The sequence below is a fragment of the Lampetra planeri genome, chromosome 78 (genome assembly GCF_965212315.1).
Source record: "Lampetra planeri chromosome 78, kcLamPlan1.2.h2, whole genome shotgun sequence".
Lineage (NCBI taxonomy): Eukaryota > Metazoa > Chordata > Hyperoartia > Petromyzontiformes > Petromyzontidae > Lampetra > Lampetra planeri.
In genome coordinates, this window is record NC_136183.1 from 2,357,052 (window position 1) to 2,379,680 (window position 22,629).

Consider the following 22,629-nt stretch of genomic DNA (forward strand, 5'->3'; position numbering starts at 1 on the left):
AGGAGGTTCTCTCTCTTTTATTCCAGCCTTCACAGCCATAGGGGATAACTACATACCGGGTCGGGACTGCCAACATGCTTCCAGACCCACAGCTTGAAGAGGGCGAAGATTACGACGACGGCAGCACGTCGAGTTCCACTCCAGATTGCAGCAGCCCTGACCTGTGAGTCGGAGCTCACCTTTTATCCTCCCCGGTGTGGCCAGGCTCCTCCCTCGGCCCCGCACCCTTCTGGATCCCCCAGAAGGCTCCGTGCCTTGCCCATAGGTCCAACTGGTAGAACGGGCTGCTACCCCAATCCCATTGTCTACAGTGACTCATTCAATGTCACTACATCACTTCCCCTTGAAAAAAAACAGCTGCCCCAGCTGACCTCCATACGTTGCGTAGCGGGATGACGAACACAACAATATCCACGCAACATTCGCAATGCATGGCAACAATCCAGCCCCCAAAATAACAGCAACCCAGCGACGGAGGAGCGGTCATCTGAACCGAACTCTCTTGGAATGAATGGGTCCTTGTCACCGGTCCCTCGTATAGGCCTGGCATGGGTCCCCCAGGGACCCCGGGGGTGACTCGCAGCTGGCCCAATGGGCGCGCTCCCCCCCGAGACGAAGATGGAGAGAAAGAAGCGGGTGGCGGTTGTACCGTCCACCCCGGTCCGCCTGTGGGCGGCACCACCGGCGGTTGGAGGAACAGAGTCTCCCAGAGGCGCAACCTCCGTAAACGTACGTCCGTCCCTGTCGGACACATCACATACCTGGCCATCAGATGGTGGAGATGAATTCCCCTCATCAGGTAGAAAATATGGTTTCAATCGTGTGGGTGCACATTCCAACGCCTGCGACCAACCTGGATCCGTACACACTGTGGCCTCCTCACCTAAATTACCTCCACCGGGCCCTGCCATGGCCGATGTAATTTAGGAAAGGTGCCCACAGGCACCTTGGGGTAATGCAGCCATGCCCTCTCCCCAGGTTTACATGATTTCCCCAATTCTTTAAGCCCAGCCAGTTTTTCATTTGCAGCCTGCCGTTTGGTCGAATTTTCACGGGACTCCTCCTGTGCTTCCGTCAACCGCTTTAAGGTGAGGCTTATCAGTCCCGACACAGCGCCTCTCTTCTTGCTTGGCTCAGTATTTAACTGGGCTTCCATGGGGGGGTCGCATTCTCTCACGTTCATGAAAAAAACGGGGAGAATCCGGTTGAGGCATGAGGGGCCAATCCCCTCAAGAACTCCCCGAACGTGTAGGTCCCAATTGGACTGCCTCGTTGACTTGTTGGCACAACATGAATGTAAGTGTCCCATGTAAATGCGCTAACATCCTGTCAGTCTGGGAATGGTAGGGCAAAGTTCGAATTTTCTTCATACCCAACAAATCACATACCTCTTGCAACAATTTTGAAGAAAAATTTTGGCCCTGGTCTGTAAGGAGATGTTCCGGGGCCTCCTTATCCAATACATAACCATGCAGGAACGCGTCCGTAATGGACTGATCCAGTATGGGCCATGCCACCGGCCACCGTGACAGGCACTCTACTCCTACCAGCAAGAATGTATTTCCCCTCGGAGTGGTAGGAAATGGCCCAAGGATGTCGAGAGCAACAAGCTCATTTACACGGGACACCCCAGTGGAATGCAGCGGTGGTCGGGTCAGTCTCAGTGGGGGCTTCCGGCAGGCACATTCTACACATCTCTTAAGCATGTTGTGAACGTCCTCCGCCATCCCAGGTCAAAAGAAGTCGCGCTTCAATGTAGACAACGTTTTCTGCATCCCTAGGTGCATCAATCGCACATGGTCAGCTCTCGTTAATCTACCCCGCAGAGCAGTTGGCACCACGATACAGTACCGCTGTACCTCCATATCCTAGCGCATAAGAGTGTGCTCCTAATCTCAGCTCGTTACCTGTATAAAAGACACCTGGGAGCCAGAAATCTTTCTGATTGAGAGAGGGTCAAATACTTATTTCCCTCATTAAAATGCGTTTTTCTGGATTTTGTTGTTATTCTGTCTCTCATTGTTCAAATAAATCTACCACTAAAGTTATAGACTGATCATTTCTTTGTCAGTGGACAAACGTACAAAATCAGCAGGGGATCAAATACTTTTTTCCCTCACTGTACGTGACTTTACCGAAAGAACCAAAGAATATGGATCCTTGCAGTCACGAAAAAATCTAATCTAGAAACTAGATCTCTGCATTCTTTATTTAATTAAGGCCTATAGTACCATAAAGAGGCTTGGGGCTTTGGGTTATTTGTTTTCAAATCTATGCCTCTGCTCACATTATTTTGAGGATTTGTATGATTTTGGGCAGGACGGTCTAAAGCTGCGTGGCCAGGAGTCGGAGCCATTTCCTGTTCTACTTGGCTTGTGACAGAAATTAACTTGGGCCTCCTGCATTACATTACATAGCATATTCAATAACTATGTAGTTTGAGAAGCTCCCAATCGTCATATAAAAACCATTGCATTCGTTACAGTTACAATGATACGCTAATCGATGCCTGGTTATAGTTAAACGATTGTTCCCTGCTGGTCAGCCATGTGAGATCTGCTGATTATTTGGTAATGGCGACTCAATTCCATCATGAAATGGGGCCTTGCAAATGTTCCACAAAAATATATCACCTGCTTGGGAATTTCATGTCATACAACACTGCACCTGCTCAACTCTCCATGAATGATCAGGCAGTTCTACAAGAGGTGGAGGAGCTCCCATACCTGGTTAATGTGTTCACGACCAGCTCTGATTTGGCAGCCAAAGTCTCACTTAAAATTAATCAAGCAGCATTCTTTCATTAGACTGTAACACTGTGTGGAAGCTGCCTGGACTTTTGCTCCATACAAAGCTGTGTGTACATCGCCAAGGTCTAGTCCATATGAGACCAATTTAAGGCCACATACATGGCCTTAAATTGCACCTATCATGGCATTAGCACTGTGATAAGGTTACTTACAATTCGTCATGATTGCTGTTTTTTTTGTTTATGTAATATGTTATTGATCAGTTTAACACGTAGGCTTTCGCGACCAATGTTATTCATAATCAACGTTTTTGGGTTTAGATCGCGTTATTTATAAATGTGTCGTAACCCTCCACCACCCGACACAGCCAATCAGTAAAAATGTGTCACGTTGACAAAAGACAAATAGTTCACTGCTTTAGCCCACCGGTGTGTTGAAGCCACAACATTTACAATTTGAGTACGACGTTTCGCTGGTAATTGCATCCAGCAACATCGGGCAATTCGCCAGAATGGTGAGGCTCTGCTGTGTCTCCCGTTCTTATATAGAGCAGCAGCAGGGTGACGTCATCATTATGTATGTGTATTAAAGAGTTTATTTTTGTGGGGAGCTGTGGTGCGGTTATTTCACTGCATTATGACCTCAACAATTAGAGTTTGATTATCGCCAACAGCAAACACGATTATAAGTGAAAGCTGAACTTATTGTGGGCCTCTGCTATGTTGATTGATCTTAAATTAATTACATGGTGAAGTGAGGAAGCATTAATACTGAGCAGATGAATGTGGCCAGGCATGGTTCTGGACACACAACCACCTTTTTACCATGCCAGTGTGTGACAGTGTCAAGTTTGTATTTTCAGTAAAGTTTATTTACTCTATTGAACATGGAGGTTAAATCAAAACAATAGTTTATTTTAGTTTTCCTCTGGAACTTTTTTGTAACAATGGAAACAGTCAGGAAACTAGCACAACACATATGCAGCTGAAGTTACATATGTTCATCCCAGGATTCAAGCAAATCTGAGTCTGGCCTCACACCTCTAAGTTGCGATTGAACATTAATTTATGCATTTCTGCAGAATACAAATAGTATTATTTTCAACACCCTTCGCGATGTTCGCTGAATATTTCAAAAAAATTATTTTTGTAGTTAGACAGCCTAAATTGTGTCCTTGGAGTTTTGGGTAAACATTCATTTTGAAGATACTTGGGCTTCCGGGCATGTGTCTTACCACTTTCCCTCAAATTGTGTGCCTTAACACCCCGTGTGGTGAATTGGGGAATCTTTTTCACTATTTCATGAATATATGAATAAGTGTAGACGTGTAATTCATGTGTGACTGTGTATATCTTAATTCCTCTTGCCTTGATACTGACGTAGATGGTGTGGATATGTTTTTCTGTCTGCAGCTGACGCTTCCTCTGATGCTTCCTCTGCAGAATTGGTCTGATGGAGCAAAGGCGCTTGGCGCAGCTCGGTATGAAAAGGAAACATTGCGACCAGTATGCATCCAGCACGGATCGTACTGAAAATTTGACACAGCATCAGAGAACTCACACAAGAGAGAAACCAATCAAGTGCACTGTGTGTGAGAAGACATTTGCACGGCCATCAGTTTTTCAGAGCCACCAGAGAATACACACAGGAGAGAAACCCTTCAAGTGCACTGTGTGTGAGAAGGCATTTGCATGGTCATCAAATCTTAAAAAACACCAGAGAACACACACAGAGAAACCTTTCATGTGCACTGTGTGTGAGAAGGCATTTGCACAGTCATCAGATCTTCAACAACACCAAAGAACACACACAGGAGATAAACCTTTCCAGTGCAGTTTGTGTGAGAAGGCATTTTCAATTTCGTTTTATCTTAAAATACACCAGAGAACACACACAGGAGAGAAACCCTTCAGGTGCACTCTGTGCGGTAAGGCATTTGCACAGTCACCACACCTTCAGATCCACCAGAGAACACACACAGGAGAGAAACCCTTCAAGTGCACTCTGTGCGGGAAGGCGTTTGCACAGTCACCACACCTTCAGAGCCACCAGAGAACCCACACAGGAGAGAAATCCTTCAAGTGCACTGTGTGTGAGAAGGCATTTGCATGGTCATCAGGTCTTCATCGACACCAGAGAACACATCAGAAGATCCCCAAGGAGTGGAGTCTGACATCGACTTGTGAAAGTCGAAGTGCTGCAATGAGCCCATCCCTCCTAATAAAAGAACCAGAAGTAAATTCCAGCTTGGACACAATTAAATGTATCAGGGTGAAATTTGAAGAGGCGAAGGTGAAATGTGAAGAGGCAACAGTGAAGAGCGAAGAAGTTAAAGTAAAATGTGAAGATGAACATTCAACTCCAAAATCGGACCTTCACATCTATGGAGGCAACGTGAAGCAGGAGGATAATTCTGACTGTGAGGCAGAGCGTGGCAACTCCCAGGAGTTTGTGGAAGTGGAGGTTTGGGTGGACTTCTTAGACAATACAAAGTCAAATGGAGAACCTGTAGATGTGTAAGATTGAGACAATGAAGCCTCAATAGATTCACCTTTGTCACAGGCCTTTGATGAAAGAATGTGAAGTTGAACACTCAATTCCTAGGTTCAACCTGCAGAGTAAGAGCGGTCAGTATTTGTCGACCTGTGGGTTGAGTAGATCTCTAACCAGGTGCCATTGCCAATAAGCTCCCAAGCATTCGCTATGTTAATAATATTACCATTTATATGGTGCTTGCTTAATTGCCTGAGCAACTCAGTTTTGTATCATATCTCATCACAAACACTCAAACATGTTTTTTTCCAAAAAATTCTATTAAGAGTGATTTTGCCTATTTTTTTCATAATTTTGATAGGGATGTCGCACTGGGGCAAGGAAAGGGTGAGTCACACCCCCTGCCTCCCCCCTTGCCACACAAACCAGCTGGAGGATAATTGTTCACAAACCTGCTTGGGAAGTTGTAAAAACCCGGCAAACACAAGGGGGGGGGGGGCTAATGAGATTCTGCGGGTAATCTCCAGTTGACTTAAAGAGAAGGCCGCCATAAAGGAAACAACCCACAATAAAACAAACATAAGATGGAAATAGCAGCGGTCACGAACCTCCCTTGGACAGCGAAAATCCACCCAAGGGCAATTAATCATTATGCACTGACTTGGGTTTTTAAAATACAAAAGTAAGGTTCGAATCTTAGCTATATCTTCAACCTCAGGATATAAAAATATGACTTGAGAATAAGAAGCACAGATCCCTGGCGATACAGACAGGGAACAAAGGTTAATAAACCCTCGGAATATCCTTGGTAACAACTATGGTATACCATATCTTGGTTAAGCATGAACCAAATAATAATTATGAAAGTATAAGACCTAGGGTCGTTAAGAAGAGATACAATGCGAAATGTGTCAATCACACACAACCAAGATGATATGTATTCGACGGGATCAGAGCTTCACCAACCGCCTTTGTCTTCCAGTAGCTAACAGCACATGGTAGCAGTTAATTATGTATGCAGGGGGGTGGCTCCTAATATATCAAATACCATGCAAGAATTCCAAAACGCGACGTGAGTGCTGTGAATGCTGCTCCAAATGTACTTTTAGTCGCTTGCACAGTCAAAACTGCAGAAAGTGGTACGGTATCAAACTATAAGAGGTGTAAAATATATGTTTTACTTCCAACCCGTGATGAGCAGATGGAAAACATGGCGACAGCGAGCAAACCCATGCACAATAGGTCACGATTTCAAAGGCCACAGCGCCCCTTTTTGAGAGAGACTGCAAGTCTGATGCGAAAAAAATGTAACACTTCCAACCCGTGATGGAAGCGTGGGGAACGCTGCCCAAAACGTGAACAGAAACATGGTGGTAATAAAGACATCCAGACAACAAACAGCTCAAGCGACTTCAAAAAGAAAACAGCTGCCCATTTGTGAGAAGAAAGAGCCCGAGGTGGAAAATGTATATATAAGCAAGAACAACTGCGACTGTGGAGAAATCCAAACCATCAAACGCATCACCGATGAATGCTCCATCCATGCATTACTATTCCCGGTGGCGAGGTCGCTCTGTACAGCCAACACTTACGATCATAGAGGGACAATCGTTTCGAGAGCGCTCCGATCAAAGTCAACCCTTCGAGGGAAAACTGGTGCAACCACTATTCGTGAGAGTGTCCCTTTAAATCGCTACCCACAGGCGAAGTTTAGTTGAGGGTTGGATCAGAGACTGACATAGAATGATATAACTTGATCTATAGCATGTCCTATGTGCAGCACGAGTCATACAGACAATTGGAAGAGGACTCTCTTGAAGAGGCGGGGCGGGGGGGAGAAGACAGGCGCTGTCTCTCCAAGTCGCCCCACAGTCTACAAGGATCAGCAGTGTCTGGTGCCAAGGGGGGGGGGGGGGACGCGCAGCAACCAGCGGACAAGCTGCGAGCGGTGTCTGGCGACAGGATGATCGCGCACATCAATGCAGATGGAGCCGGACCCATCATCCCTGCCAGCACGGGCACCGCCGACAGCGTGACCAGCGTGCTGACTCGGCAACCACCCCAGCGATGGAGAGAGACTGACGAAGCAGCCGAGACCACCGTGTGTTCGACACACACAGACCCAGCGCTCCTCCTGGGGACCTGAGGCGTTTTCGGTACAAGGAACGCTGCACCTCGGAAGCTGCTAACTCAACAGTTAGCACGAATACAACACATAGCCACACACATAACATGTATATTAGAACTAATAAGATTGTTCCAAAAAGTTATCTTCGTGTTTTTCGAAAAGGGTTGCCATCCCAAGGTGGTGCGTTAACTATTAGTTGATCGTGAAAAGCATTGTTCTGTCCCTTGAGTTACATTTTAGTCCTTTGTTTTCGTTAATTGCATAATCTTACTAATGAATTAATCGTCAACTTTTGCCATTGGGCACATGTTTCTTTAGCACGTTTCGTATGAATATTGTCATTTTTAAAGGACTTTAAAAGGGTAATACACCCTAGGCAACAAAGCCGACCATAATTTTCATAATTGCATAAATGTACATATTTCCATAAATTAGCGCACTTTAATAAAATGCATTTTTTTCAAGACTATACAACAAGCACCCCCAAGTGGCAGCTGCCCCTGTGTGGCATAAGGTGGCCCTGCACCAGCCTGCATGTGGGCATGAGTCTGTCAGTAGGGGGCAATGATTGATGTGTAATCTCACTTGTGTAATTTGTGGGTAATGTTTCGAATTTGCCAAATTTTTACCACAACGACAGCATGCAATCGCTTACGCGTTTTAATGACGCAATAGTATGATTTACAATCGATAAACTGTTTAGCAGACGGTGCATATTTGTAATTAATGTTCCTGGACTAACCAGGGATGCCTGTCGGATTTGAGCCTTGAACCTCCGAAACAAAAAGAGTGCACTACCACTTGGCTTCCCTCAATCTGAGTGCTGCAGGTGTAAGCCTCATCCGACAGAGATCAACTTCTTGTAAATATGATATAACATGATGAAGTACATTTCAGTGCAGTAATTACATTGTCAATATGCCTATCGATAATTTAGATTTATAATTTAATTATTACTTGTCTGATTTTGTGCGTACATTTAACATTTTGTCTATAAGGTCAAACATGGAATACGTGATTGTAGGAGAAGGTGTGTGTTTTGGAAGTAACCTATACAGATAACTCACGTGAGAGCTGTTGTTCTTGTGATATGGGTCAACTGGTATTTTTCGTGATTGAGGAAGCATCTGCCTCTGGAAAAAGTCATTGTCTTTGAAATAAGGAACATTCGCACCATTCATCAGCATACAACTTAAGTTACGTTTCGGAGATACATTCTTCACAACACGAATTATACTGGTAGGAACGAAGTGAACCAGCCAACAATAGATTATATCGTCCGTCCGTCCGATGTCCGATTACGTGTAGCAACATCGCCCCCTACTGCAAACACTTGGCAGGACCCTACAAAAACCTTTAGACTCAGTGAGGCTTTCCTGGCTAACCAAGTGTAACATTCCCTTATAATTCCCTCAGATAGTTTTTTTATTCCCTGAGATAGTTTTTTATTAAAACATTTTAATTAAAAATTAACTCATTCCCTGAGATAGTTTTTAATTAAAACATTTAGATTAAAAATTAACTCACAGCGGCCTAAAGCCTACAGCTAGGCCTAAAGCCTAGAACTAGGCCTCAAACTCTCCCTTCGTATCGTACCCCCGCGTGTGTGAAAGGGAGTTAATGTTTAACAATGTTACATTCCTTGATGTTTTTAAATAGAAACATTTACATTTAAAGCTTTTACATTAATAATTAAAACATTTAAATTAAAAATTAACTCACAGCGGCCTAAAGCCTACAGCTAGGCCTAAAGCCTAGAACTCGGCCTCAAACTCTCCCTTTGTATCGTCCGATTAGGTGTAGCAACATCGCCCCCTACTGCAAACACTTGGCAGGACACTACAAAAACCTTTACACTCAGTGAGGCTTTCCTGGCTAAACAAGTGTAATAATACATGATGTTTATATTCTTTGGTTATTCGTTCCTACTAGCCCACCCCGCAGGGACCTGTTAATTTAGTATTACGTGTTTTTTAGATTTTGTCGAACTAGGACTAGGAATGCTCCTTGCTGATTAACATCTGGATGTTCATAACCATTGGTTGAAGCAAGCCTGACTGCTGTTCAGACATTTTACACCAATACCGGTCCACAGGTGGCTTGTGCTGAATCAATGATGCACTCCCAGAAGACTGCTATTTATAGTTTGTGTAAAACATTTATTTGTTTCGTGGAGAGACCGATAAATGAAAGAAACGTCGTGTCAGCTGATCTGTTTCATAGCAAGGAAGTAATTTTAAGAGCACATTTGAAATGCATAATGGATTTTTGTTACCGATTTGTGTTCTAGCCTAGGTTTTATTGAATTTGAATATCTAGACTTAAAGCTTTCATGACTGCAGGAATTCATACTCTTTGGGTCTTTCGCTAAAGTCACGAAATATATATATTTCTCTTGCCTCAGCAGTTCGCCTGCTGTATTTTTTCACCTGAAAACGATTGCTCATGTTGCGATCGAAACGTCAGGATTCTTTATTATTTTTCTATCTACGTGACTTTACCAAAAGACCCAAATAGTATTTTAATATCTGTTTTAAATGACTGTCCATCTATCCCACTGCTTACCACATGTTTACTTAAATATGTAAAAGCCTCCTGCTGAAGACGTCACCAAAGTCACGAGTGGGTGATGTCAGCACCTCCCTATCTGGTTTCTGACCTCACCAAGAGCAGAACTCCCCAAGAGCAGAACTCCCCTCATCCACGGGATGTGATGACTGTGCACTGAGTCTTGGAATTAATTTGCATGGTCATCAAATCTTGACCGACAACAGACAACACGCACAGGAGAGGAGCCCATCAGGTGCACTTTGTGTGGTAAAACGTTTGCACGGTCATCAAATCTTCACAACTGCCAGAGAACACATTAAGAAACCCTGTCAAGTACACTTTGAAGGCCTTTGAAGTGTTTTTGAAACCAAAGCATGCGTAAGGACATCCATAAGGAGCATAGTCTGCATTCGAGGTGTGAAAATCCCAGTGCCACAAGCCCATCGCTTGTAATGCTATAGCCATAAGGCATTTCTAGCTTTGATAAATGGCCAGGGGAAAAGGTGACATGAAGACTCCAGGGTTTGACCTCCAGGTCGTCGATAAAGGCAGCTGATAGCAGGAGGAGATGTTGGACTGTGAGGGAACCCGAGACAAATCCCAGCCGATTGTCAATGTGTAGGTTTGGGGGGAATTTTTAAATGTAGAGTAAGAGCAGTGCTGGTTTGTTTATAGTCCATTGTTTCTCCTCCGGCCACTATGGGCCGGAATTCCACACAATTCTCTCATCGTCCTTTTCCCCAATCCCTCACCCTCTCTCTGCCCCAACTCCTCCCCTCTCTATTTAAGGCCTCGACACAGTGGCACTGTCTTTCTGTTTGTCATTCTTTGGAGGAGCGTGGTGAGCCAGGTTGGGTGTTGGCTGTTGTGTTGGCCGGCTCTGTGTTGTGTTGCATTGTGTTTCTAAGTTTACTATGTTTGTTTTTTCTCATTCATTCTTACCTGATGATGGTTGCTTGTGTTGCAATGGAAACGTCGTATTCTATTATGATTTGATTTTCTACGTGACTTTACCGAAAGAACCAGAATAATTTCTACAGTCACGAAAGCTTCGAATCTAGTTTGGTTTATTTATTTTGAATGCCATCGGAGGAATTTTAACATCCACTGTGAAGCAGATGGTGCATATTTTTTCAGGTTACTGTAGCCGCAGTAATAACCAGAGCTGCCAGCCGCATTTGAATTTTGAACCCTTCAAAGGGAGAGAACTGACAATTACCTGAAAAAACACTTCCCGAATAGATCCTCTGTCATCCTCATGTATTGTACTTTGTTCAACAACACTGGTTCCATGGACCTAATCATAATACATTTCTTCTCAACCTGTCCCAAATAAACTAAAGATTGCCACTCACTAAGAATCTCAATAAACCTTCACTTGCTCTTGATAATCCAGGAAAGCAGTGGAGTCCATGTCCAGGTTGTAACATTCACATATTACAAGGCGTCCAGCCATGCAGGACTGGCCTGCAACACTGCTGTTATTGTATTTGATTCTCGTGTAGTTTATCTTGGTCTGATTAGGCCCCACATTTGATGTGAAGTAATCTATGCAGGCGAAATACTCTGCACTATAATAAAAAACACTACACTACGTATAATATACTCTTAGGTTTTTTCGGTAAAGTCACGTAGGTATTTTTTTGGTTTTGGAAGCCAACACCGGCCGTAATTCTTGCGGAGGTGCTTAACAGGTACTTTCCCCTTCTAGCCCCGCCCACCTCCCCCCCCTCCAAGTCCCTGACTGCCACATTTAGATAAGCCCCTCCCCCCTCCCCTTAATCAGTTATAAGATCTTGTCTCTTGGATTTCCCTTCACTTGATACAGTAATTTTGGCTGTGACGGTCCCACCTGAAGACGGAGACTTGTGTTGCCTCCGAAACGTCGTGATTTAATTTAGTTATTTTCATTTATTATTATATTTTACCTACGTGACTTTACCGAAAAAACCTAAGAGTATGAATCATTGCAGTCACGAAAGCTTCAAATCTAGTATGTGTAATATGTGTTCGTACAGCCAGCAGCTATGATGTACAGTCGGCTTGCAGAGAAACCTGACATCATCATCATCATGATGTTAAATTAATAAAGTAATGTCAGGCTAAGACCAATTATATTGCCCTCCAATGGACTAAAAACAAACAAGTGCAACAGTCACGCGCGACATTTAACATGTTTTAAATTATGAACATTTTAAAGTATATAAAACATAATAAATATTAGATTGCTTTAAAAAAATCAAGTGTGTATAAAAACACCTTGGGAGTGTATGGAAAGGCACGGCCACACCTGACGGACACTGTAATAGCAATGTCCAACAGTTAACATTTATACTCTTATCAATGCACATGTAACCATTAAAACACGATCCTAAATGTATATTTTTAAAAGGCACCAGAAAACTTTGCATTCCAACTATTTTAACGTCCGTGCTCAATTACGTCACATGTATAGCAAGCTCATCTCTGATTGGATGATGCCTACCCCCGGATGCATTCATGTAATCAGTCAAGCCTGTGAATAAGCTGAATGCTATGCAACCTCATTCTCACTCATGATTACAAATCTGTCTCGACTCCATTTCACATGTGCTGGCCCCTCTAGTTTTTTATATTCCCTCCACGGGATCAACTGGCCAATGGACACACGCCACAAGTATAACCAAAGCCACCTGCTCAGCTTTATAGAAAATGTCACCTAGTCAATTTTGTAATTGTGTTATTCTGATAAACATAGAAGTATAGTGGTGAATACTGAGGCACACACTTGACTTGGAGGCAACACGTTTATTACACGGCCCCAACAGGGCTTACTACATAAACGTACACACTAACTAGACCCTAACAGGGTAATAACTACTTTAACAGGGTAACTACATAACCGGGTCAGTCGGCAACATGCTGGAAGACCCACGTGGCCGAGCAAAGACCGAAGATCGAAGAGACGTAACGCCAAGGGTTGATTCCAAAGAACAGCCAAGAACACACTCGGGACTGCCCCTTTATGCTCCTGAGCGTGGCCTTGCTTTGCCTTCGGCCACGCCCCCTTCGAGACCATTCCCGAAGGATCTTGACCGAGCATCACGTGTCCCTCAAACCCCCCTTGGGCCCCCCTCACTCCCCTGTCCTGGTCACGTGCCCTCTCAGGTTCACCCAGACTACCATGTCCCCACTTGCCCCCTCTCAGGGCATCACCAGGACTGCCCCCTAGGGCCTGCTTGCAAAGCCATACTTTGGTGCCCAAGAGAGGTTCCAGGCGCATCGTATCACTCTTATGACAGTGGGTGGTGCCAACACCATAATGACACCACCAACGTCACTACATCACCCCCCCCTTTCTAAAACAGCTGTCCCCGGCTGATAAAATACCCCTGTTAACAACATCAAAATAATGCCTCCCAAAATATTTTGTGCAACAATTACAAAAAACCTAACAAAGCAAGCGGCAATTAACAACCCTGAACGAGCAATAAATACAATATCTACAATATATACCGTCACGAAGAATGGGCAAGAGAGAGAGAATTTAATTTTTTAGAAATGTACAAGGGCCGGTCCAACCTCCAGACAAGCATACACCTACTCCAGGATCAGCCAATGACCCATCCGACTCGCGTGTGTGACCACCAACAACCGGTGTCAGGGTAATAATACGTAGAAGGGTCATTTAAAGCAGACAGTGTTTGAAAGGGTCCTTGTCCAGGCGAGATGGGCTTGGGCTCCCTAGAGGCCCCGGGGACAACTTGAAGATTGCCTAATGGGCGCGACCCCTCCAGAGGAGAAGAACCGACATGCGCCAGAGGGGTGGGCGATGGCAGCTCCACACTCCCAAGTCCACCCCGGGTCGATGCGACCTGTGACGTCGAGGGTGTCAGGTACTGGAAAACTGGGCAGACAACCCAAAAAGCCCTGAGACATGACCTCAGCGGACACGTGCCCCCAGCTCGTTGGACACATCAGCCACCTGGCCCTTGGGTAGCTGGAGATGAAGGGATCCCACCCGGTGGAAAAAAACTTTTCAATTGCGACTGAAGCAAACCCAACGCAGGTAGACAAAATCCGCATACACCCATCGACACAACCTGGACAACAGGGTTCCATGCCACCATGCAACCATCCCATCCATCAGGTGGTGATAGGGCGAAGTCTGAATCTTCAGGTGCCCATCAAATCACACACCTCTTAAGAATAATTTGGACGTCGTCCGACATCCCGTTTAATGAGATGATACTGAAAAAACGTCCTACCCCGTACCTTGAAACCGGACTCGCGGCGTCCCACGGACGCTTGGAGAGTCGGAGAGAGAAGGACGAGAAGACTTGCCCAATCACACGGATGCTGTGAGCGGTTTGAAGAGGCAGGATGGCAGGCAGAGAGTGGGTCGTGATGGCCCGGAGGTTGTAGACAACTCCCCCAATCGTCCCTGGGCTCCCACCTTTATAATCTAAACTTCAAAGGCCGTTGGGCGTCGCGTCACGCAACCAATCACGCGCCCACCTGGAGCATCCGTTATGCCCCCACCCATTGTCCCTTGCTCAGGGTTCCTTGCTCATCGTTCTCCCGTGCCCAGTAGTTTCTTCGGGTCTGCTCTTTATGCCTAATATTCCACCCTCCGTCCTCCCCCCCCCCCCCCCCAATGTTGTGAGTAACTCGTTGCGGTTGGCCCAGGGAATCTTTTCTTTTTGCGCCCATACAATTTTAAGCTAATTTAGGGGCACCGCAAAGTAACCTGTCCTGTGGGGGTCGGCCAATCTCCTGGCACCGGGAAACCGTGGGACTCCCCTTAGGGGCCCTTCGAATTAAAACCCGATGTGCCAGGCAACCCCCTGCCAGGACATTGCGGGGGCCGGGAGGGGATCGCGGCGTTCGCGGAGTTGCTCCAAGGTCGTGACACCAGAAGTGTACATAGACACAGTGTACACAGACACAGTGTACCCACACCATGTACATACAGTGTACCCGCACAGTGTATACACATTCTGCACAGAGTGTATACACACATTCTGCACAGAGTGTATACACACAGTAACAAGAACAACAATCGCCATTCGCCACTAAGTGGCAGTGATGTCACCACGGCGCTTGTGCCAGGCTATGTGCACGTTAAGGCCACGTGAAGAGGAGTTCACGGGGCAGACCCAGCATGTGCCATGGGTCGACTGACTGAGATGACTGGTCGATGCACCACCTGTGCCCCCGACTGTGCCAACAGTTTACATAGACACTTGTATTTATGCCCCTTTTTCCAAAAAATTATATTAAGAATAATTAGGCCAATATCTATTTTTTTAATTAAATAATGAAAACAACCCGCTACTCCTCACATTCCACTCCGGGCATCTGGAGGGCGTGGAATGCCATTGAACGGCAGACCTCAGGACCTCCCCGGCCACCTTTGTCTTCCAACGGTTCGGCACAAACATGCCAGCAATAAATACGTATTGGGGGTCTGGCCTCGGGATGACCCACTCAGGGAGACTGGGGGGTCAAAAGGGTCGCGAGGGGGGGGTCTGGGGCCTAGCATTCCTGGGGCGTCTGTTTTTTCACATTTTGGGTTTTAAACACAAACGCACATCACGCAGTTCAGTCTGGTTCGAGTCGCGCTCAGTCTTGTGACTCGGCTGGCGACGCAGCGTTGCGAGGGAGGCTCGCAAGGGAGTTGGGGCGGAGGCTTGCCGAGGCATCGACACAAACCATGGATCGTGCCTCGAGGAGAGATGGAACGAGGAGGGGTCGTTAGAGTCGCAGAAGTCTGAGTTCAGTCTGGGTCGAGGCTGGGTTTCAGCCGTGCTCCGGCTGGCGGTGCCGTCGCGAGGGAGCAAACACCGATACCGATGGCCGGTGTCGCTTCTCGCAGAACGAAGTGACGAGGTGTGGTTAAGTGCGAGTGAAGCTTGCGAAATTCCAGCTATCACTCTCGTGAAAGAGCCTGAGCCAACGCAGCCCTGAAGTAAGGGCGGGTGTTCGTGTGAAGCTAGCAGCCGCACGATCAAGGAGAGAGCACGGAGAAAATGAGAGAGAGAGTGACAAGCAATCAACCTGGAGAAAGGGCGGAAATCGCCAAGCATCGACCAAGCGAGCATCGCAGAGGACCAGCAGACAGCGGATGAGTGACGAGAGCCATCGTGCATCGCCAGAGAGAATGGAGCAGTGGGAAGAGCCTGATCAGCCGCCCGTGAGGAAGAGGAGAGCGCCATCGAATGCGCCGTGTGTTTAATACACACACACATCGACCAGCACCTGCTGAGAACAGACAAGACATCCAGCAGTGGAGGAGCTGCGCGCTATCCGACGACGGAATCACTGCGCACCACGACGGTGAGCGTCGTGCCAACTCGTCATCCAGCTGTGGACAAAACAGCTGCAACGGCCATAGAGCACAAAGGTGCCAGCCACCAGCTGTTTCGCTCCGGATGATCGCTATAAAGTATGACCTGTGTTTTGATTTAGTGTGCTGATCTTAAAGGTGCATTGAAAAATTATAATACTCCGATTGATGCTCCTGCTGTTGTGGAGTGACTCATGCAGCCAGCTATGGCCGCAGGGTTTTGGTAGTTCATGTTGTTTATGCCATTTATTGTGAAAATTCCGTCACAGTTCCTATGATCACTGTTTCATTGCTTTCATGGCTTTATCTTGGTGATTTCGAAAAGTATTGGTTTAGCCATGTTTGTTGTAGTACGGAGTTAGACTGATGGCCTTAATCTCAGTTGTCTTGTGGTTGTTGTTGGTTGTTTGACTTGCATCCCACTGGGATTTTTGCACACAGCGTTTGTGTACAATATTTTTTTCTGCAATATTTTGCTGTCTTTAATTGGATTTTATGTTTGCACTCAGTCACATATTCACTTTAAGATGTTTTTTTGTTCATGTTTTTGTTTGTTGCCGAATGGCTCAGGGCTATACAGTGATACCTCGGTTCACGAACTTAATTCGTGAACTGACTCTGGCCGCGAACCGAATTGGTCGTGAACCGAGGCACATTTTCCCATAGGGTTCAATGTAAATCCGGTTAATCCGTTCTGACCTTTTTTTTTGGTTTTTGAAGCACAAAAATATGAAACAAATTACAATACACATTAGTACTGTACAGTATAGTAATGTATAAAGAGAGAACACTAACCTTGCTTGAGATGACTTCAGTAAGCACTCAAACGGGTGAACTGTACAATACAGTAAGTACAGTATTGTACAGTACAGTAGTACAGTACAGTACTGTATGTGCTAAAAAGCACACCAAAAAGCAAAAAGTCACTGAAAGTGTCTTCACAGTACTCACAGTACTTCTTTCTGTGTCTCTTCTTCTCTCCACGATCTTCCTACAGGAAGTCACGACCATGTGACAGCCTGGAAATAGCATTAAAATGGCCGCGGCTCCTGTTCGTGAACCAAAGTGGAGTTCGTGAACCGGAGCATATTTCTATGAACTTTTCTGTTCGTGAACCGAGTTGTTCGTGAACAGAAGCGTTCGTGAACCGAGGTATCACTGTACCTAATACATTAACTTGAACTTGAACCAGCACAAGCGAACGAGCGCAGCCAGCCGCCAGCGCACGAGTGCACGAGCAGCACCACCCGGGCGCCACCAAGCGTCAAGCGACCGAGCCTCTTCAAGGACCGCACCGTGCCGACGCCACTCATCTAGCAGTGGAGAGTGAGCCAAAGGCTGCAGACACGCCCGCGCGAGGGAGCAGGGCGGGAAGCTGCTGGTGGCAACGGCCGATCATTGCTACAACTCGGTGGGCTCTCATGAAATTGTCTTTTCCGAGACCAAGGTTCTCTGCAAACCTCCTGGCTACCATCAAAGGTTTGTACACGAAGCTATACAAATATACAAACACAGACATAATTTCAACCGTGATGATGGTTACAAACTGAGTAATCATTGGAAAGATGTGATTAACTATGCAAAAAAGATTTAACTACACTTATTTGACCAATCTTATTTATTATTTGACAGACAACTTACAGGTGTACCATGTTTACCATGTTCACCATGTTTAGTTGTCACAAACCATAACAAAGGCTCACCCTCTATAGCCTCACCCTACCATATGAATAAAACGTGTGCTGTACTTGGCTCTTCCCCCCTCTCCAACCATTATATAAACGGAGTGGTAGCTCCTGCAATCTCTCATTTACTTGATACAGCTGTCGTGGCTGTGACGGTTCCACCTGAAGACGGAAGCTTGTGTTGCCTCCGAAACGTCGTGTTTTTTATTTTATTTTTATTAATTTTAATGTTTTTACCTACGTGACTTTACCGAAAAAACCTAAGAATATGAATCCTTGCAGTCACGAAAGCTTCAAATCTAGAATGGCTCATAATTTATTCAGTAACAAGCTCGTTGGGGGAAGGGGATTGTGTGCTGCACTCCGCACGGAACTTCATGTCACCTGCTGCCGCGTGACGTCACGAGATACCAGGAAGCTGCTGCACTGCGCGCGCTCACAGATCTGAGGTGAGAAGTTCACATCGTGGTTGTTGTTGTCGTGGTTATTGTTGTTGTTTACCCAGGTAGAGCCTCGCTCCTCTCTCGTAGGGATATCAATTGAGTAGCAGCGAGTATGAAATCGATGTCCAGGTTGGAACATTACAACGCGGGGCCTTGCCTCCTGCCCTCGCCTGATTGCATTTTCTTTAATTCTCTGCTTAATCTGGCTCACTACTTTAAAAAAAAACAATTTATGTATTTAGTTTTTTTTATCTTACCAGGCCAAGCCCGCTTGAGCTATACCGCTCTTTTCTATAAGCCACCTGCCCACAACAAAGTGGCTTATCAACGTGTGGAAATGTATATCAGTCAAATACTCTAAACGCGTGGTGATGTTGACTCTAAATGGAGGGGGAAACCGGAGGATCCTGAGTAAAATCCACGCGACCACGGGGAGAGAGACACGCAAACTCCAACTATACATCCATAATACAGGTTTGTTTGGGTTAGATCGTCTAAATATATCAAGGTGTCGTTAAACCCGCCACCACCCGACACAGCCAACTAGTAGGGGTTGTCACGTAAACAGAACGTGGCCAATTCGTCACTAGTACAGCACACCAGTGTGTTGGAGAGCCAAGCCACAACATTTACAATCTGAGTACGACGTTTCGCCAGTAATTACAACCAGCTTCATCAGGCGACACCCAAATGTTGTGGCTTGGCTCTGGGAATATAAATCGGCTCGCTGGGATTATATCTCAGCACGCTAACTGTTGCACTACCGCTCCCCACTTACGCACAAACATTATCATCGACAGTATAGTATTTATTCAGTATTGGCTAAGTTACCCGGCTTCGCACAGGTCTCAGTAATCAAACATTATGAGTAATGTCTTGCCATGCTGGCTTTGTTAGAATAATTGATTTCTGACAAGGAAGTCGGTAAATGTGCATTTTTTGTAACGGTTTTTCGGTTGTGTTATACAATCGCAGGGCTTGTTTATTTCATGAGGTCAGCTTTTAAATCCGTTGCTCTTGGAGAGCTTCAGGATAGACAATGTTGGATGTTTTTCCATCTGATGGGTTTAATCGAATGAAGCTAACATTTTTGGCATACATGTCGACAGCAATTTAGTGGAAGAGCTCTATTGCATCACAAGAAGAGATTGAAGCTGCCGTTTCGCACCATGATCCTGAAGGTAAAGAAGTCCATGGTGGAATTATTTTTTTGTGTTGGCAAGCCTGTTGCTGTATCAGTTTGGCGAAGTAGTCAATTGTAGCCATCATCTTGCCAGAAAATCTGTAAAGATTGAAGAGCATCATAGGATCGCTGTTTCATTTCTGTGTAGAGTATTGTTCCTCAGTTGCAAGACGATGCCTCGAGTGAAATGTTGTTCAGTGCATTTAAGCGGCACTCATGTTGACCTCGTGGAGTTCAGTCAGCATGAATGACAACATTGTTCTCTGAAGTCATCTTCTCCGTGGCACACTTGAAACTGTGAACATAAAGAGTTTTGCTTATGTAGCATGTCTTGCCACAGCAATAGGACTTGCATCTTGGTGTTGATGACATTTTTGCTATGCTGGTGAGCCTGTCGAGTCTTGTCAGACATGCAAGTAGATCTGTGAGAACAAATATAGCAGTGCAGTGGAGACACTGCTTTTATGGTGAGTGCGTGGAATAGTAGTAGATGAAATGTCAAAATGTGTTTGCATGTGTGGCAAACCGGAAGTAGTGATAATGCCCCAGGCTTTAACACATGGCAATAGAAAGCGAGGGGGGAGGTGAGGAGCGGGGAGGTTGTAGTGTGCAGGTGGTGGTATAGGTGTTGAAGGTGAGAAGGTAAGCTAAAAATAGTGCGAAAAATACACTAACTCACCCGTGAGTGTGCGTGGAAAGTTTGGGGTGTGTTGGCTCAATTTGCTTCACAAAAAAAGCTACACAAGCGCAAAGTCTGCTTTATCTTTATAGATTTATACTATTTTTGTCTTGGAATATTTTTTGTATATGGTTTCTCCGTGTTTATTTTAATTGTTTAGTTTATTTGGAATACAGTACAGTACTTAATTCAATTTTGATGTAAATTTTAGTTGACGTTTACCTAACGCCATTACTTAGGTAAGATTTAAGTATTGAATATCGCGCTTTTAGCTTTCGTGCGACAATTTCAAAGAACGTAACCTCCGCGATATGCAAGGCGCTGCTGTATTTTCTCGCTATTTACTACAACAGAAACTAGATCTCTGCATTCTTGATTTAATTAAGTCCTACAGTACCATAAAGTACCATAAAGAGGCTTGGGGCTTTGGGTTATTTGTTTTCACATCTATGCCTCTGCTCACATGATTTGGGGATTTGTATGATTTTGGGCAGGACGGTCTAACGATGCGTGACCAGGAGTCCGAGCCATTTCCTGTTCAACATGGCTTGTGACAGAAATTCACTCTGGCCCCATGCATTACATTACATAGCATCTTCAATAACTATGTAGTTTGAGAAGGTCATATAAAAAACATTGCATTCGTTACGGTTACAATGATGTGTTAATCGATGCCTGGTTATAGTTAAAGGATCGTTCCCTGCTGGCCAACCATGTTACATCTGCTGATGATTTGGTAATGGCTACTCAGTGAGATGGAATTAGGGAATCTTGTTCTGTGCCTTGATAATTCCATCATGAAATGGGGCCTTGCAAATGTTCCACAAAAATAAATGACCTGCCTGGGAAATTCATGTCATACAACACTGCACCTGCTCAACTCTGCATGAATAATCAGGCAGTTCTACAAATACCGACTGTGGTGGTTCCTGCTATCACTACGGCAGTTTATACTTACTGTGGTGGTACCTGCTATTACTACAGCAGATCATTCCGACTGTGGTGGTACCTGCTATCACTACAGCAGTGCATAACGACTGTGGTGGTAACCTGCTATCACTACAGTAGTAAATGCTGACTCTAGCAGTATATATCGTCTCTATAGCACGAACTTGACAGAGTGCCGTCGTGAGGCCTAGTCCCGTGCAGAGCCCCCGGCCTCGCCTAGATTGCCCAGCCGGCCGAGGTGGCACATTGGCAGGCTGGTGACTGGGCCGCTACCCCCTCCACCATCCCCCTGCCTGCTCTACAAAAATAGTATCTAAGCGCTATAATATTAATATCTACTGACCCTATATTAGTAAGTGCACACATTGGGGTGGGGGGGAAGAAGATGTGACACTTTGAATAATTTACCTCGGCGTTGTGTGTATTATTTTGCATTTTTTACGCGAAAAATAATTCCCCCCCCCCACTCCCAACGAATGCGTATGCATTGCTCGGGGCAACCCCCAGTCAACTTTATCGCGCATGCGCAAATGCGTGCTTTGGCGCGCGCTGAGAGGCGTAAGGAAATAATAACTAGCACTAAATTGTTAATTTAACTACTTTAAAGTTGACGGATGTGAAAATGGAATAGCACTGGCTCAATACAGGGCTTATGGCGTGGTACCTGGGTTCTTTTTTTTTAAACGTCAACCCCACGGTTTGCGAGCCAAATTCTTTGCAAGTTTTGTACACAGACAGACACAGACAGAAATAATGACGTTTATAGGTCAGATGTTAATGATCCATGTGAAATTCATGTGTATTTAAGAGTTTATCTTTGTGGGGAGCTGTAGCGCAGTTATTTCACAGCATTATGAACTCAATAATTAGTTTGATTATTATCGCCGACAGTAAACATGATTGATAACACTGTGTAACAAAAAAAATGTCCCTGCGTAGTAAGTGTTATTTTCTAATTGCTTATGCCTTAAAAGTACAGAAAATGGCTATTATTCCCCACAAACTTTGCTTTTGTGACCAGGACACAAAAACAAAGTTAATAATCCACTCCATTAATAACACTGTGTAGGACATTTTTGTTCCTGGTTAGTAAGTGTTATTTCCTAATTGCTTATGCCTCAAAAGTACAGAAAATGGTTATTATTCCCCACAAACTTTGCTTTTGTGACCAGGACAGTGAAATTTTGAAATTTACCTATTTTCAATGAGAAAACGTGTGCATTTGTGTCATTCCTTCACGTAAAGTCCTGGTCACAAAAGGAAAGTTTTTGGGGAATAATATCCATTTTCTATACTTTTTAGGCATAACCAATAAAAAAAATAACACGAGCCATCCAGGGACAAAAATCGTGTTACATAGTGTAAGTGAAAGTCACGTAGAAGGGAAGTAATAAAATAATAAAAATAAAACATAATAAAATAATTCTCACGACGTTTCGGCC

General features: G+C 45.0%; 1 pseudogene across 1 annotated transcript in view; it reads left to right on the forward strand.

Moving 5' to 3' along the window:
• The window catches only part of LOC144738223 (uncharacterized), a 39,422-nt pseudogene that overhangs the window by 11,327 nt on the left and 5,466 nt on the right, over positions 1-22,629 (forward strand). The window contains exon 2 of the transcript XR_013589184.1: positions 4,163-5,267. The product of XR_013589184.1 is annotated as an uncharacterized LOC144738223 (transcript). The remainder of the gene's footprint in view (positions 1-4,162; positions 5,268-22,629) is intronic.